This window comes from Dromiciops gliroides, chromosome 1 (assembly GCF_019393635.1).
Source record: "Dromiciops gliroides isolate mDroGli1 chromosome 1, mDroGli1.pri, whole genome shotgun sequence".
NCBI lineage: Eukaryota > Metazoa > Chordata > Mammalia > Microbiotheria > Microbiotheriidae > Dromiciops > Dromiciops gliroides.
Window position 1 is genome coordinate 423,590,403 of NC_057861.1, and position 17,303 is coordinate 423,607,705.

A 17,303-nucleotide genomic window follows, 5' to 3' on the forward strand; every position below is an offset into this window, starting at 1 on the left:
TGTATTTCTGTAATCTTTTTTGCCAGTATTTTATTTTAAAACTTTGCATCAATATTCATTAGGGAGATTGGTCTAATATTCTTTCTCTGTTTGGGTTCTTCATGGTTTGGGTATCAGCACCATATATGTCTTATAAAAGGAATTTGATAGGACCCCACTTATTTTTTCAAATAATTTATATAGCATTGGGATAAATTGTTCTTTAAATGTTTGGTAGAATTCATTTGTGAATCCATCAGGTCCTGGGGATTTTTTCTTAAGAAATTCATTGATAGCTTGTTCAATTTCTTTTTCTAAATTTCTATGTGGAAATATGTTTAACATGATTGTAATATATAACCTATATCAGATTGCTTGCTGGCAAACAAGGGGAGGGAGTGTGGGAGAAAAATTTGGAACTCAAAAAATATCTTTACATGTAATTAGAAAAAATTTTAAATAAAAATTTTTTTAAGTGAATTAAGAATCAAAAACGTTGGGATCAGGAGGGGACTGGTACAGATGGGAAATGGGGGAGGAGAAGTTTGGACAAGTAGGGTGCCACTAGATTTTGGAGAACCTCAAATGCCAGGAGGGAGAGAATGAATTTTACTTTGTAGGCAACAGCAAGCCTTCCTTCATGGGAAAGGCAAAGAATCAGCAACAGAAATGGAGAAGGAGCAGTAAGAGTGGTCATATTTCACTTATTTATATAACTTAAGGAAGTCTGGACTTTGCACATGCAAGGATTTCTGACTCTTTCCATCTGACCTACAATTAGCCACAGTCCCCAATTAGAGTGTGAGCTGCTTGAGAGCTTGTCTCATTGTTTGCTATTTGTATCCTTAGAGTTTGGTGCAAAATAAATGTTTAATAAGTGTTTTTTTTAAAATAAGATTAAATTGGTTTAAGTATTTTATTTCTTCTGTTTATCTAGGTAATATATATATTTTAGTAGATATTCATTCATTTCATTTAGGTTGTCAAATTTATTGGCATATAATTGGGCAAAATCATTCCTAATAATTGTCAATTTCTTCTTCATTGGTGGTGAGTTCACCCTTTTCACTTTTGATATCAGTTTGATACTAGTTTTCTTCTTTCCTTTTTTTGATCAAATTAACCAATGGTTTATCTATTTTATTGTATTGTGGTTGTTTTTTTTTTTCATAAAACCAGCTTCTAGTTTTATTTATTAATTTAATGGTTTTCTTTCAATTTTATTAGTCTCTCTGATTTTCAGGATTTCCAATTTGGTCTTTAGTTGGGGATTTTTAATTTGTTCATTTTCTAGTTTTTTAATTGCATGTCCAATTCATTGATCTGCTTTTTCTCTGTTTTATTAATGTAAGCAGTTAAGCATATAAATTTTCCCCTAAGTACTGCTTTGGCTGCATCCCATAAATTTTGTTATGTTGTCTCATCATTGTCATTTTCTTTAATGAAATCATTGATTGTTTCTATGATTTGTTCTTTGACCCACTTGTTTTTTAAGATTAGATTCTTTAATTTCCAATTGATTTTTAATCTCTCAATTGTCCATTATTGAATGTAATTTTTATTGCATTATGATTTGAAAAGTATGTGTTTACTATTTTTTCTTTTCTGCTTCTGGTTGTGAGGTTTTTATGCCCTAATACATGGTCAATTTTTGTGTAGGTCTCATGTATTGCTGAGAAGAAGGCATATTCTTTTCTATTCCCATTCAATTTTCTCCAGAGATCTATCATATCTAACTTTTCAAGAATTTTATTCATTTCCTTAACTTCTTTCTTGGTTTTTTTATTAGTTTTATCCTGTTCTGAGAGGGGAGGGTTAAGATCCCCCACTAGTATACTTTTATTATCTATTTCCTACTGTAACTCACTCAACTTCTCCTTTAAAAATTTATATGCTATACTAATTGGTACATATATGTTAATTATTGATATGACTTTTTTTCTATTGTACCTTTCAGCAAAACATAGTTTACTTCTTTATCTCTTCTAATTAGATCTATTTTTGCTTTTGCTTTGTCTGAAATCATGATTGCTACCCCTGCTTTCTTTGCTTTAGCTGAAGCATAACAAATTCTGTTCTAGCCCCTTACATTTAACCTGTGTGTATCTCTCTCCTTTAAATGTGTTTCTCATAAATGACATATTGTAGGATTTTGGTTTTTAATCCATTCTGCTATCCATTTCCATTTAATGGATGAGTTTATCCCATTCACATTTATAGTTATGATAAATAACTATTTATTTCCCTCCATGATATTTTTTGCCTGTTTATCCCCTTACACTTATCCCCACCCTTTCCCTCCTTACAAGTATTTTACTTCTGATAACTGTCTTCTCCAATATCTCCTCTCTTGCATCAGTCCCTCCTCCTACTTCTATTATCCCCCTACTTCCTTATAGGGTAAGATAGATTTCTATATCCAAATGAGTGTGTATGTTATTCCCTCTTTGAGCCATGGCTTTCAGGTAGTCAAATCATTCTTACATTAACTCTCTTGGATCTATTTTCTAGGTCAGTTGTTTTTCCAGTGAAAAATTTCACATTTTCTTCTTTTTTTTTACTGTTTAAATTTTGTTTTATCATATCTTGATGTCTCATAAAGTCATTAGTTTCTATTTGTTCAATTCTAATTTTTAAAGAACTGTTTTCTTCAGTGACCTTTTGTACTTCCTTTTCCATTTGGCTAATTCTGGTTTTTACAGAGTTATTTCCTCAGTAAATTTTTTATATCTTTTCCCATTCTATTGACTCTTTTTTCATGGTTCTCTTGAATTACTCTTATTTCTTTCCCCAATTTTTTTCTGCTTCTCTAATTTTCTTTTTAAAGTCCTTTTTAAACTCTTCCAGAAGTTCTTTTTGGGGCTGAGACCAATTTACATTTTTCTTTGAAGCTTCACTTTGTAACCATTTTGTTACTATTGTCCTCCTCTAAGTTTAAGCTTTGATCTTTCCTATCACAGTAGTAACTTTCAATAATCAAGCTTTTTCAGTTTGTTTGGTTTTTGCTCATTTTTATGACCTTTTTGCAACTTGGTGTTTTTATGAGAGAGTTGGGCTCTATTCTTGCACTATCCCAAGTTTTTGTGCTAAGGGTCTGGATGTTACTGGTGGCTTTCACTGGGCTTCAGGGCTTAGCTGCTTGCTTTTTCTGTAGAGTAAGCTTCCCTTCTGACTGGTATTGGGGACTTGTTCCTCCCTTTTAGCCTCCCCAAGATGTGGACTGGCCTTCTCCAGGGGTATTTTCCTAATGCTGGGTTGCTAAAGTTAACAATCTTTCTGTTGGGTGGCCCTGGAGGAGAAATCTTGTTGCTGGTCTGCCCCAGGGGTAGTGCCCTGCTGCTGGGTTGCTATGGTAACAGAGTCACTCTGCTATACTACCCTGGAGGTATAATGTTGTTGCAGATCTGCCTGACAGTTTGTGCCCCTGCTGCTTGTTTGCTTTGGAAAAAGATTCTCTCTGTTAGTAGGCCCCAGGGGCAGGAACTTGCTGTTGTTCAACCTGGGGTGGGGCTTCGCTACTGATCAGCAATGGGTTCAAGACCTCCCTGGTGGTCTATGCTAGCTGTGGGGTGCCTGGTAAGAGTCCTTGCTATGCTGCCCAGACTGCCCAGAGAGCTGCTGGTTTACAGGAGGGTGGGGCCTCACCAGTGGATTGCCCCAGGCTCAGAGCCCTGCTTCAGGACCCCTGCTGTGAGCCTAGAAGCTGCTCTTGGACCTCACTTTTCCCCCATCCAGGTAAGACAGACCTTTTCTGCCAGGCTGGTACTGCTTCCCTGCTCCTGGAACTATTCTGAGGTGGTTTTTCTATTGGTTTTGAAGGAAAATTTGGTAGAGCTTCAGAGGGTTCTTCCCTCATTCCACCATCTTGGCACCAGAAGTCGCATATTGGTTTTTTGTTTTGTTTTTGTTTTGTTGGTTTGTTTTGCAGGGCAACGAGGGTTAAGTGACTTGCCCAGGGTCTCACAGCTAGTTAAGTGTCAAATGTCTGAGGCTGGATTTGAACTCAGGGAGTCCTGAATCCAGGGCCAGTGCTTTATCCACTGTGCCACCTAGCTGTCCCGAATATTGGTTTGGTTTTGTTTGTTTGTTTGTTTTTTGTGGGGCAATGGGGGTTAAGTGACTTGCCCAGGGTCACACGGCTAATAAGTGTCAAGTGTCTGAGGCCAGATTTGATCTCAAGTACTCCTGAGTCCAGGGCTGGTGCTCCATCCACTGCGCCACGTAGCCGCCTCCCGCATATTGTTTGTTTTTTTTTTAATAAATTTATATATTTTATTCTGTACTTAAGAAATAAAACAACCTTTTGCAGGTTGGTTGGAAGTGAGGCAGCAGCACCATGAAGGCCTCAGGCACCCCAAGAGAGTATACGGTAGTTGGATGATATCTGCCTACTCCCAAGAGTCCAGTACCACCTCTTTATCAGATGCAATGTTTGCTTCTAATCACGTTGTGGCAAAATCCTGATTCTGGTACTTTGTTTCCCACCTGAAAAAGATGAAGAAGTCTTCTGGAGAAAATGTGTACCATGGAAAGGTCTTTGAAAAGACCCCTCTAAAAAAAAAAAAAAGAAAAAAAAAGAAAAGACCCCACTTCAGGTGAAAAACTTTGGCATCTGGTTGTGCTACAATTCCTGGAGTGAGACCCACAACATGTACAGGGAGTACAGGGACCTGACCACTGCTGGTGCTGTCAGTGCTACTAAGAGGGCTCGTCACTGTGCTTGGGTCCACTCCATGCAGATTATGAAAGTGGAAGAAATTTCTGCCAGCAAGTGCTGCTGGCCTGCAGTTAAGCAGTTTCACAACTCCAAAATCAAATCCCTGCTTCCCCATAGAGTCCTGTGGTGCCAGCACAAGCCAGGCTTCACTACCAAGAAGCCCAAGACCTTCTTCTAAGTGCAGAAATGAGGAGGCCTGTGTTGCATTCATCTGTTTATATAAATTGCCCAATTGAAAGGAAAAAAAATAGAAAGAAAACAAGCATTTCCATAACAAAGTGGGATAGAAAAACAGAGGATTGCCTTGAGATTGCCAATCCACTATGTATAATTTGCTATTTCTTTCAAACATACCACTCAGTTATCATGCAACTTTCTTTTTCCCCCTCATTCCTGTCCCCCAAAACTTTGAGATGGCTACCATTAGACATAAATCTCTGTGTGTGTACACACACAGAGTTTGCATGTATATGTATGCATATATGTGTTTATGTGTGTACATAAACATATATAGTTCTTTTTTTCTATATTTGAGCAACTTCTTCCTTCATGGAATCTTTGTGGCAAATAATTTGGGTATTTGTAATACTGAGAATAACTTTGTTGCTCAAAGTTGTTCTTAAAACAATACTGATGTTACTGTAGAGGATATTCTCTTGGTTTGGCTCATTTCACTCTTCATTATTCTGTGGAGGTCTCTCCATGCTTTTCTAAAATCATTGAGCTCAATATTTCTTATAAGAGAGTAATAATGCCTCATGAACATGCACCACAATTTGTTCAGCCATTCCCCAACTGATAGACATCCCAGTGGTTTCCAGTTCTTTGCCACCACAAAGAGAGGAGCTATAAATATTTTAGAACATGTAGGGTCTTTCCCTTTTTCCTAATCATCTTGGGAAACAATCATAAGAGAGGTATTGCTAGGCAATTTATTAGTCCTTTGGGCATAATTACATATCTTTCTCCAAAAAGGTTGGATCAGCTCACAGATCCAACAACAATGAATTGAGGTCTCAATTTTTCTGCATCCCCTTCAACATTTGTCACTTCCCCTTCTATCATTTTAGCCAATCTGAAAGGTGTAGAGTGATATATCTAGGTTGTTTTAATTTGCATTTCTCTAATCTATAATGATTTAGAGCAGGGCTTCTTAAACTTTTTCCACCTGCAACCCCCTTTCATCTGAGAAATTTTTATGCAACTCCAGGTATATAGATATATAAAATATAAAATAAATCATAACCTTTTACTGTTTCCAAATTTTTCATGACCCCCACATTCAGTTATACCACCCCATATGGGGTCATGAAGCTAGGATTTGGAGTGTGTTGGTTTTTTTTTTTGTATGGCTATAAATTGTCTTGATTTCTTCATTGGAAAACTGCCTGGTCATATCTTTTGACCCTTTATCAATTAGAGAATGACTCAGTAGCATATTGTCTTTATAATACAATTTGAGATCTGGTATGGCTAGACCACCTTCTTTTGCATTTTTTTCACTGATTCACTTGATATCTTTGAGCTTTTTTTCTTCCAGATGAATTGTGTTATTATTTTTTCTAGCTCTATAAAATAATTTTTGATAGTTTGATTGGTATGGGGGAACAGCTAGGTGGTGTAGTGGATATAGTACTGGGCCTGGATTCAGGAGGACCTCAGTTCAAATCTGGCCTCAGACACTTACTAGCTGTGTGACCCTGAGCAAGACATTTAACCCTCATTGCCCCACAAACACACACACACACACACACACACACACACAAGGGGAGGGCAGCTAGGTGGCACAGTGGATAAAGCACCGGCCCTGGATTCAGGAGGACCTGAGTTCAAATCCGGCCTCAGACACTTGACACTTACTAACTGTGTGACCCTGGACAAGTCACTTAATCCTCATTGCCCCACCCCCCCAAAAGAGTCTCTTGTTAAGATACCTGAGATGTAATAACTATTTTGATGAGATATTATCTTTTCTTTTTTTTTCTTTTTTTTGATGAAGCAATTGGGGTTAAGTGACTTGCCCAGGGTCACACAGCTAGTAAGTGTCAAGCATCTGAGGCCAAATTTGAACTCAGGTTCTCCTGAATCCAGGGCTGGTGCTCTATCCACTGCGCCACCTAGCTGCCCTGAGATATTACCTTTTCTAGGATAATGTGATTATCAACTGAGAACAATGAATTAGACAAAAGACAGGGAAATGAGGGACCAGAATTTGGAAGTGTAAAAATCTTTCTAAGACTTGGCCACTTTCACCCCATTACTGTCCCATTATCTTTCAACACCCTTTCCTCTTTTTCCAGGTCTATTCAATCTTCTGTCCTCGTTTCCATTATCTATCAACTTCCAGGAAATTTTTTCAACTTATTTGGTGACTCTATTGCCTGGTTCAAGTTCTTCTTCTCAACAATATTCCCATTTTATCATCACTAAGGACTTAAATGTTTCTGTTGACAGCCCCTTTAATGATTTTATCATAGCAATTTGGAACTATGCCTAAAGAACAATCAAACTGTGCTTATGCAGTAATACCTCTAGTTCAAATCAATAGATTTGAATTGAGAATCTGCTGTGTGCAGGGGCAACTAGGTAGTGCAGTGGATAAAGCACCGGCCCTGGATTCAGGAAGATTTGAGTTCAAATCTGGCCTCAGACACTTGACACTTACTAGCTGTGTGACCCTGGGCAAGTCACTTAACCCTCAGTGCCCCACCAAAAAAAAAGTCAGTGTAGTTTGATTGGTATGGCACTGAATCAATAGATCAATTTAGGTGGAATTATCATTTTTATTATATTGGCTGGACCTCTTAATGAACAATTAATATTTTTCCAGTTGTTTAGATCTGACTTTATTTGTGTGCAAAGTATTTATAGTTGTGTTTATATAGTTCCTGGGTTTGTCTTGGCAGGTAGATTCCTAAGTACTTAATAGTGTCTACAGTTATTTTAGATAGAATTTCAATTTTTTTATTAATGAAAAAAATTTCCAAAAGGCATGTTGGACTAAAACTACCTGTAACTCCTAAGAATCTGATTATCAATGTGTGAGATTTAAAATTGGATATACGAGCATTAAACGCCCCCTTTAACTTTTCCCCTTATGTATCTCCCAGACTACTAAGAAAAAGAGGCCTCTGAGCTTTAATCAGTGAGGGATTAGCTTTTATTGTTTGGGAATTAATTAGACAACAAAAAGGTGATACCAATTAGGGAAATAGGAAAGTAGAAATACAAATGAATAATCTTAGATCTAAGCTTAGTCTATATTCCATTACAAAATTCACCGAATCCCAAACTGCCTGCCAGGCCAAGAACCAGCACACACGCACACCGCCACAGCTAAGTTTTTAAAAAAAACCAGAGGGAGAGAGAGACCAAACTTCCGGTCCACCCTCAGTTTTTAAACTGCTGTCCCAGAAGTTCGGACACGGCATGTTTGGCCAGCTCTCCTGGCAGCAGCAGGCGACCAGCCATTCATTGCAGTCTCCTCCCCAAAAAGGCTGTCCTTCAAAAACCGCTTCCATAGCATGTGCTCAACTCTCAAATGATTCAGCTAAAACTTCTGTTTTTTATCACAAATGAGTGCACAGAAGCACCTACAAAGTATTGCCAGATGTGCACAGGTGTGAGTTCTGTCTGCCCTTCTTCATGATCAATCATTCCAAAGGCAAAGCTTCCCATCCTTTATGCATGTGCCAGAGCTCGGAGGGCCAATTCTACCTACTCTTTAATTTCCAAAGGCTGTACCTTATTGACATGAGGGAGTGTTTCATGAACAACTCATGTGCAATCAAAAGCTACTTGAGGGGCAGCGAGGTGGCGCAGTGGATAAAGCACCGGCCCTGGATTCAGGAGTACCTGAGTTCAAATCCAGCCTCAGACACTTGACACTTACTAGCTGTGTGACACTGGGCAAGTCACTTAACCCCAATTGCCCCGCAAAAAAAAAAAAAAAAAAAAAAAAAAAAAAGCTACTTGAAGAAGCTTGGGAACAAGCAGCATCCACATTGCCAATCCAGATTGCAGATCCAAATTTCACTTTGCCTATAGGGAAATCAGCAGCTAGCTTCATATGAATTAGAGATAAATACTCCAGCCTCTCCATTTCTAATAAGAATTCAAGTGTTAGATGCAGCCGATTTCCCCTTTCCTCTCCCATGCCCACATCAATGTTGCTTCAAGGCAAGGAAGCAACCTTAGGTTCTGGAAGACCTTGGAAACATTAGCTACAGGAGCTCTTGTTAAACTGCAAAGGTATCACTTATGGGCCTCGTGACAGATTACACATGTCTATCATTTAAGGACTTGAAGAGGTTTGTCACTAGGGTGCCCATAGGGTGATGATTTTTTTGACCACTGCAACTAAGGAAGACTATCTACTAATGTCTTACAGGAAATGGGATCAGCTTTAGTGGAGGGAGTCCCCACACAGATGAAATCATAGATTCTTCAAATATGGAAATATTTCTCTCTGAAATCATTTATGATGAATTACCATCCACTGATCTCTTTAACACAAAGAGATAAACAGCTTATCTCCATACACAAGAGGTCTTGCCTTTTCACTGTTCATATGACTTTATTATCTCTGGGGGGTGGGGTGGGAGATGACAAAATTCTTATCCATTTTTTCCAGCCCAGATCAAAATATAGGGACAACAGTCAGTATCTGTGGATGCTAGGAATGCTGTCTAGACAGGAATTGCCATTTAGAGTCTTCTAGAAAAAGAAAAGGCTATGCATCAGGTCAGGAAGAGGTCCTAGAACCACCAGAGAGGGCCTTAAAACATTTTTTATATTTAATTTTAATTTTTTCTCAAAGTAAACAAAAAATTTTAACATTCATTTTTTTTTAATTTTGAGTTTCAATTTATCTCTCTCCTTCTTTCCCTTAAGAAGGCAAGCAATTTGTTATGGATTATACATGTTTAGTCATGCAAAAAATTTCCATATTAGCCATGTTGTAAAAAAATTTAGAACAACATTTTCCAAAAAATGCCCGAAGAATAATAAAGTCAAAAAAGAAAGTATGCTTCAATCTGTATTCAGACTCCATCTGTTCTTTCTCTGGAGTTGGATAGTATTCTTCATCCTAAATCCTTAGGAATTGTTTTGTATCATTATATTGCTGAGAAAAGCTAAGTCATTTACAGTTGATCATCATGCAATATTGCACAATGTTTTTATTTTTCTCATTTCACTTTCATCAGTTCATGTAAGTATTTCCAGGTTTTTCTGAAAGCATCCCATTCATTTTTTAAATAGCAAATAGTATTCCTTTACAATCATACACCACTGCAAAAAAACAAAACAAAACAAAAAATACAATCATATACCACAACTTGTTCAGCCATTCCCCAATTGATGGGCATCCAGAGAGCCTAAAACTTTTATGAGGTACAGGAAAAATTATGAACAGGGAACTCTGTTGCTTAATACCCACTTCTAAGGCAGACTGAAGAAGGAGGCCTGTGCTTAGGAGTGTTGTTTCAATGTAAGCAGTGTTTATACATCCTAGGCAGTGTACTCAGCAAAAAAAGCAAGTTCAGAAGCAAGCAGCAGCTATATGGCTCAGACCCCAGGTTCTAAGTCTTAGTTCTAACTCCTATCCCAGTCTGAAGCCTGCAAAGAAACAATGACAGGAATCCCAGATTAAAGCTTTGCCTGAACTTCTATCACTCTGAACCAGCAGTGCTTTCTAGATGGCTGATAGTAGCTAAATCTAGGAGCAGTCTACTAGAATGCCAAACAGGGCAAGCCAGTAGATGTATTGCTCATATTCAAACCCAGGTCAAGAACTTGATATTTCAAGTCAGAAATGTATAAATTAGACTTTGTCCTACACCAAAATACTTTTTAGGCTCTGAAAATATTCAGGTCCCCATCTTGAGCTGTCCCTGAGATCCTGTAAAAACATAACACTCAATATCCTTTTTTTAAAAGCAGCAATAGGACCAGTCTAAACATTCCCTCTAGAAGTACACAGAACCTGGAACTAACATAAAGTTTCAATTCAAAAAGAAATCTGCAGGGCAATAAGAGTTAAGTGACTTTCCCAGAGTCACACGGTTAGTAAGTGTCAAGTGTCTGAGGCCAGATTTGAAGTGAGGTCCTCCTAGACTACATAGCTTTCCCCTTCAAAAAGAAATCTGAAAGAAGTAAATAGGAGGGCAGCTAGATGGCGCAGTGGATAGAGCACCAGCCCTGGATTCAGGAGTACCTGAGTTCAAATCCGGCCTCAGACACTTAACACTTATTAGCTGTGTGACCCTGGGCAAGTCACTTAACCCCAATTGCCTTACTAAGAAGAAGAAGAAGAAGAAGAAGAAGAAGAAGAAGAAGAAGAAGAAGAAGAAGAAGTAAATAGGAAAAGAATCCTACTATCAAAAGCTATTATGGGGGCAGCTAAAAAAAAAAAAAGGCAATCTTTTAGAACCAGAGGGCAAAATAGAAATGGAAAAAATTTGCCAGTCACCTCTTGAAAGAAATTTCAAAATAAAAACTCCCAGGAACCTTCCAGGCCCAAAGAAAATACTATAAACAGCAAAGAAAAAAAATAATCCAAGTATCAAGAAGTCACGGTCAGAATTACACATTATTTAAAATCCACTCCTATGAAGGATCAGAGAATGTAGAATTTGACATTCCAGAAGACTAAGGACATTGGCTTGTAATCAAAAATAACTTATTCAGCAAAATTGAGCATAACCCTATTAATAATGGGGAACAACAGATCTTTAATTAAATAGAGAATTTCTAAGCATTCCTGATGAAAAGACCAGAACTTCATAGACACTTTAAAGTGCAAAGACTCAAGAGAAACCTAAAAAGTCATATATAAATGAACAATCATAAAGAACTAAATAAGGATGAATTGTTTACATTTTAATATGGGGAAATGACTCATGTGTCCCCTTAAAACTCTCTCATCATCAGAGGAAGGAGTCTAATTAGACAGAGGGCCTGAGAGTAGTTCTTTATGAACTTTAATGGAAAGGAAGAGCAAGTGAAATACAATGGAGCAGTGGGGAGGTGGGGCAAGAGAAAAGAAGATTAGGGAAAATTATTTCACAAAATCTAGGTATAATTCTCTACCCTGATCTTCCTGATTACTAATGACATTTATACATAAAGTAGCTAGCCTCAGTAAGGAGCACCACTTGTTCATTTAACAATTTTTTTGAAAAAAATTCAGGTGTAGACATCTATATAAATAAGGAGGAAGGGAAGAGGGGAATAGCTGACATTTGAACTTCATTTTCAAATGAACTGGTTAAAAGAGGGGAAAATATACAGTTGAATACAGAAATACATTTCACTAAATAGAGAAACAGTGGAGAAAGGGAGGAAGTAAGAGGAAGTTTATATTAAGGAAGAGATAAGTGTTAAGAAAAATAAATTCACCATATATACAAAAATACTTAAAACAGGGTTGTTGGGGCAGCTAGGTGGTGCAGTGGATAGAGCACTGGCCCTGGATTCAGGAGGACCTGAGTTCAAATTCTGCTTCAGACATTTGACATGTACTAGCTGTGTGACCCTGGGCAAGTCACTTAATCCCAATTGCCTCACCAAAAAAACAAAAACAAACAAACAAACAAATCTAGGGTTGTTGTTGGATGTGTTTTGTTTTGTTTCTTTTTTTGGCAGTACAAAGAATTGAAAACTGAGCTAGTGACCATCAACTGGGGAAATACTGAACAAGTTATAGGATGTGAGTGTGATGGAATACTATTGTGCTGTAAGAAATTATAAAAGGGGATGATTTCTGAGAAACCTGGGAAGACTTATATGAACTGATACACAGCAAAGTAAGTAGAACCAGGAGAACAATGGACCACAATATCAGGAATACAGTGACAATACTGTAAAGATCAACAGTTTTGAAAGACTTAGTAACCGTGATAAGTGTAATGACCAGCCATAATTCTACAGGGTTCATGATGAGACATGCTACCCACATGATGATAAGGAAGTAAAGTAACTCAGAATGCCAATCAAGACATATTGGGGGGGGGGGGGAAGGGAACATGGCCAATGTGTTTGTTTTGCTTGACCATACATGTTTATAATAGGAGTTTGGTTTTTCTTCCTTTCTCAGTAGGGGAGGGAGGGGAGACAGATTTTTGTTAACTGAAAATTTATTAAAATACAAAGAACTATATACACAAACAGCGATATTATAATGATCAACTGTGGAAGACAACTACTATGATCAATATAGTCATTCAAGACAATTTCAAAGGACTCATGATGAAAAATGCTATATACTTCTAGAGAGAGAACTGATGAACTCTGAATGCATATTGAAGTATTTTTTTTTTGCTTTTTCTTGCCTTTTCTTTGCAACATAGCTAATATAGAAATATATTTTGCATAATTTCACATGTATAATTGATATATTGCTTCCCTTCTCAATGGGTGGGGAAGGGAGTGGAAAGAGGGAAAGAATCAGAACTCAAAATGTAAAAAAAAAAATGTTAAAAACAAATAATTCTTTAAAAAAGAAAATTCAGGGGAAGCTAGGTGGATAAAAGCACTGGCCCTGGATTCAGGAGGACCTGAGTTCAAATCCAGCCTCAGACACTTGACACTAGTTGTGTGACCCTGGGCAAGAAAGTCATTTAAGCCTCATTGCCCCACCAAAAAAAAAAGAAAGAAAGAAAAAACACAATAAAAAGAAATATGTTTCCCCCAGTGACTCCAATTAAGTCTATAATGTTTGTATTTAAGGATTTCATTATGGCTGTCTTCCTCAGTGCATAAAACTCCACAAAAGGCTTTAAGGCACCATTCAGATTGTTAACAATGTGTTTTTATGTGACAAGATTTTCCCTTGGAATAGGTGCTCAGTAATTGTATCCATGTTTGTTGAATCCACTTCTAAATGCTGCAAGTTAGGCCTAGTTCAGACTTTAACACATCAGACATTTCAGGGGCTGTGCAGCTACTTTGTTACCCTGGACAAATTTTTAAGATAGGAGCCAAGTAACTAGCACAGCAAAGTAGCAAAATTCATAGACATAGGGGTGGGGAGTATGTGTATGGGGGTGCAGTCTGGGGGGAGGTGGAAGTAATTCAACAATGAGAAAATATGTCCTTCGAAAGATCACAGATTTCAATATGAGAACCCACAATACTGCTGCAAATTATGACCTTCCCATGCCTTAGTAGTTAGCTGTCATACCTGTACTTTGCCACAGCTCCGCCCCCCACACACACACACACAAAAGAAATTACTACCTGGTGACTAAGCTTTGGGTCACCTTTTTCACACTTAGTTGGGCTGGTTCTCAGATGATGGATACCCAGGACATTCCAGTTTGACAGGACCTGACAGAACTTGTACCCCAATTTGACAAACCAAGACCACTTGTTTGTCAAGAAAAGACATTAGTGGAATCTATCAATATCGATTACTTATAGACTAGACCTCAGATTTCATTCAAGTAGGAAAAGCTCATTAAGGAAATTCCTTCTACCAATGAGTATCTTCCCCCTGCTCTGAAATTTCTATAATCTTAGAAAATTCCCTGGGAGTACTGATAAGTTAAGTGACTTCTCTAGGATTATGCCATCATTATGTGTCCAAGACAGAACTTGAATCAATATCTTCTCAGTTCAGATACTGGCTCTTTATCCACTGTGTCATGTTGCCTATCAATATGAATTGGGGGCAGCTAGGAGGTATAGTGGATAAAGCACTGGTCCTAGATTCAGGAGGACCTGAGTTCAAATTTGACCTCAGACACTTGATACTTACTAGCTGTGTGACCCTGGGCAAGTCACTTAACTCTCATTGCCCCTCAAAAACAAGCAAACAAAATATCGATATGAATTTCAAAATTTGAATAATATAATCTTTTCTCCCCAAACACCAAAATTTAACAAAAGGAATTTAATCTTGGCTATGGTGCAAGAAGGCTAGCTGCCTGGAGTCAGGAGGACCTGAGATCAAATCTGGACTGAGACATTTATTAACTGTGTGACCCTGGGCATGTCACTTAACCCTGTTTGCCTCAATTTACTCATCTGTAAAATGAGCTGGAGAAATGGCAAGCCATTCCAATATATATATACCAAGAAAACCCCAAATGGGGTCACAGATAATCTGGCAAGACTGAAATGACAGGGGCAGCTAGGTGGCACAGTGGATAAAGCACCAGCCCTGGCTTCAGGAGGACCTGAGTTCAAATCTGGCCTCAGACACTTGACACTTACTAGCTGTGTGATCTTGGGCAAATCACTTAACCCTCATTGCCCCGCCCCCCCAAAAGACTGAAATGACTCAACAACAACAAGATATAAGAATTTTTCACCCTCAGTTGAGTTAAAGTGAGCCAAGACATCTATAGTTTTGTTCTAGTAGCCCCAATACTTGAACCAGTGTAATTTCTGTACGTGGCTAAATTGCTTCCCAGCAATTTTTCTCATGTTGTGTGCCCCAAAATAAAACTTCCCTGTATCCTAAAGTACAGTAGTGGTATGCTCTGGTTGAAATGCCATTATTGATTTATTTTATGGCTTTTTTTTTTTTGATGAGGCAAACAGGGTCAAGTGACTTGCTCAGCCAGGGTCACACAGCTAGTAAGCGCTGAGGTTGGATTTGAACTCAGGCCCTCCTGACTCCAGGACTGATGCTCTATCCACCTCATCACCTAGTTTTCCCCATGGCTTTTTTTTTAATGAGGCAATTGGGGTTAAGTGACTTGCCCAGGGTCACATAGCTAGTAAGTGTCAAGTGTCTGAGGCTAGATTTGAACTCAGGTGCTCCTGAATCCAGGGCCGGTGCTCTACCCACTCCCTATGGCTTTTCTTAATGCCAGTAAAGCTAGTAACTGAGCTCGACATTTTCACAACAGTTTTTTTTTATTTTCAAAGATCAAATGGTTTTTGACCTTGTGTTCTCAGTTTCATTTTTACTTTTTTTCCCCCAGTTCTCAGAATGAGAGAGCAATCAGGAAGCTGACCGTAGGTTTGGTGTCCGTTTAACAGCTATGAGCTGACATCTCTGAGGATATGTGAGGGTTTGCTCTTTGTGATGTTCTGTAAAAAAGAAATTTTTCTGTTCCCCAGTTGTTACTCAGCAAAATCTATGCCTCACCATTGGCTGTACATGCATAAATAAAGGGCCCAGAATAACAAGGTGAGGTTCCAGGGAAAGAAAAAAAGAAGCTGTCATTTGCTCCAAGTCAAAGACCTTGGTTGTCATAAGCAAAGAGCGCTCATTGTCAAAGAAAGATCAAGTGCCTGGACTTTAATATCGAACAACACAATCTGAAACAAATGCCTGAGAGAGTTCAAAGTCCTTGGTTATAGGCATCACCAGCATTTTAGGTGTTTCATATAGGACAAAGAAGGACTAGCAATGTTAAACTAAAACATGGTTGATTAAATTTCTTCTTGAATTGCTGTAACAACTTTGCCAAGCATTTATTAAGCACCTACCATGTGCCAAGCACTGTGCCAAGTACTGGGAATATAAAAGAAAGGCCTTACAATGGCATCTTGAGACTCTTTCTCATTGTAAGAAGCCAATAGGAAAACAAACATTTTTGTTTGTTTGTTTGGATTTCTGTTTTCCGCATAGGTCCCTCACCCAAACTCCCTCCAGGTTAGTAGAATTTGGAGAGCTACCTTAGGGTGCTGAGTGGGTAAGTAACTTTCCCATGGTAATTAGTCTCAAACCAAGGTCTTCTAGCTCTAAATCAGACCTTCTACCCACTACACCACCCTGCTGCTGAAATGAATAAAGATAGTGTGATAATCTATATGTAGCAAACACTCTTCACACGAGTTAGGGTACAAACAGAGTTTCTTGGCAGCTCCGAAGTGGGAGGCCTTCATTTGATGTTTCCTTGTTTTATTTAATGTGGCACACTTCACCTTTCCTCATCTTTAAGTGAGGCATTTGACTAGAAGACTTCTAAATCTGGCCGCAGACACTTAACACTAGCTGTGTCACTCTGGGCAAGTCACTTAACCCCAATTGCCTCACACACACACACACACACACACACACAAGAAGACTTCTAAACACTCCCTCACCTAAACAATTACTTTTTCTGGATCTTATCTCAGACCTAGTACACTTTATGCAGCAGGAAAGCAGTTAGACTGGAACACAACCTTGAACTTCACTCCTCAGGGCCTCTTTCCCTAATACCTAAGGCTGTAGATTATGTGTGTCCAAATAATGGGTGTACATGATTTGTCTCCAGGGCCAACACTAGAAATAGTTATTGAATACTCTGTTGTAAGTTAGTCAGTCATTTCAAATCTCCAATCTTCAGTCATGCCCAAATCTCCAGGACCCTGTTTGGGGTTTTCTTGGGAAAGATACTAGAGTGGTTTGCCATTTCCTTCTCCAGCTCATTTCACAGATGAGAAACTGAGGCAAACAGGGTTAAGTGACTTGCCCAGGGTCATACAGCTCAATAAGTATCTGAGGCCAGATTTGAACTCAGGAAGATGAGTCTGACTCCAGTGGAGGAATTTGGAGGAAAGGTGGGCTTAATTTACTTCAGCCCTCCCACCCCCAATTATCTAGGTAACCAGAACAATTGTATAAGGATTGGCTTCATTAAATCCAGCTGGATGTGCAGTGAAT

The 17,303-nt window shown here is 38.4% G+C and overlaps 1 pseudogene; it reads left to right on the top strand.

The window, feature by feature from the left end:
- The first annotated feature begins 4,315 nt into the window (after window positions 1-4,315).
- Window positions 4,316-4,874, top strand: LOC122741078 (annotated as a pseudogene).
- Window positions 4,875-17,303: the final 12,429 nt, after the last annotated feature.